Source organism: Mandrillus leucophaeus, unplaced genomic scaffold (assembly GCF_000951045.1).
Source record: "Mandrillus leucophaeus isolate KB7577 unplaced genomic scaffold, Mleu.le_1.0 Scaffold93, whole genome shotgun sequence".
In the NCBI taxonomy this organism is placed as follows: domain Eukaryota; kingdom Metazoa; phylum Chordata; class Mammalia; order Primates; family Cercopithecidae; genus Mandrillus; species Mandrillus leucophaeus.
The window spans coordinates 4,119,232-4,119,926 of NW_012110141.1; the positions used below are offsets into that span (position 1 = coordinate 4,119,232).

At 34.1% G+C, this 695-nt stretch overlaps 1 protein-coding gene across 1 annotated transcript in view; it reads left to right on the top strand.

Annotated features, from left to right (window-relative positions):
• The window catches only part of SMC5 (structural maintenance of chromosomes 5), a 112,808-nt gene that overhangs the window by 90,414 nt on the left and 21,699 nt on the right, over nt 1–695 (top strand). The window lies entirely within an intron of this gene.

Sequence of the window (695 nt, forward strand, 5' to 3'; positions counted from 1 at the left end):
GAGATTTTAATACTGACTCAGTACTTGATAATAGAATTTATTGATAATATTTTTAGGTTTGATAGTAGTATTATGGTTATGGGTTTTTTTTTTTTTAAGTCTTTGTCTTTTAAAGATATATTGCCACAATATTTATGAAGGAAATGATAGGCTGTCTGGGATTGCTTCAAAATATTCCAGAGAGAGGGCCATTTAGGACGGGAGTATACATGAAACAATATTGGTTATGAGTTGATAATTGTTGAAGCTGGATAATAGGTATGTGAAGGTTTATACCATTCTCTCTACTTTTGTATATGTTTGAAATTTTTCATTACAAAAAGTAAAGCCTCCATTCTTGGCGATGATGAAGTAACAGGAACCATATTTCCTGTCTCACTTGAAACCACTAAAAGATGTGGCAAACTATGTCAAATAGAGGTTTTCAGACATTGGACAACAGGCAGCACAGGACAGTGATCCTTGAGAGAAGGGGTAAAAAGCAAAGTGAGCTCTATGATTGCCTCATCTTACTGCTTGGAAAGAGTTTCCACACCACAATGCAAGGAGCGTGACAGAATAGCACTACAGATCCTATAGACATTAAAGGATATTAAGAGAATATGATTAAAAACCTTATGCCAATAAATTTGACAACTTTGATGAAATGGACACATTTCTTAAAAGACACAAAACTACCAAAGGTCACTCAAGAA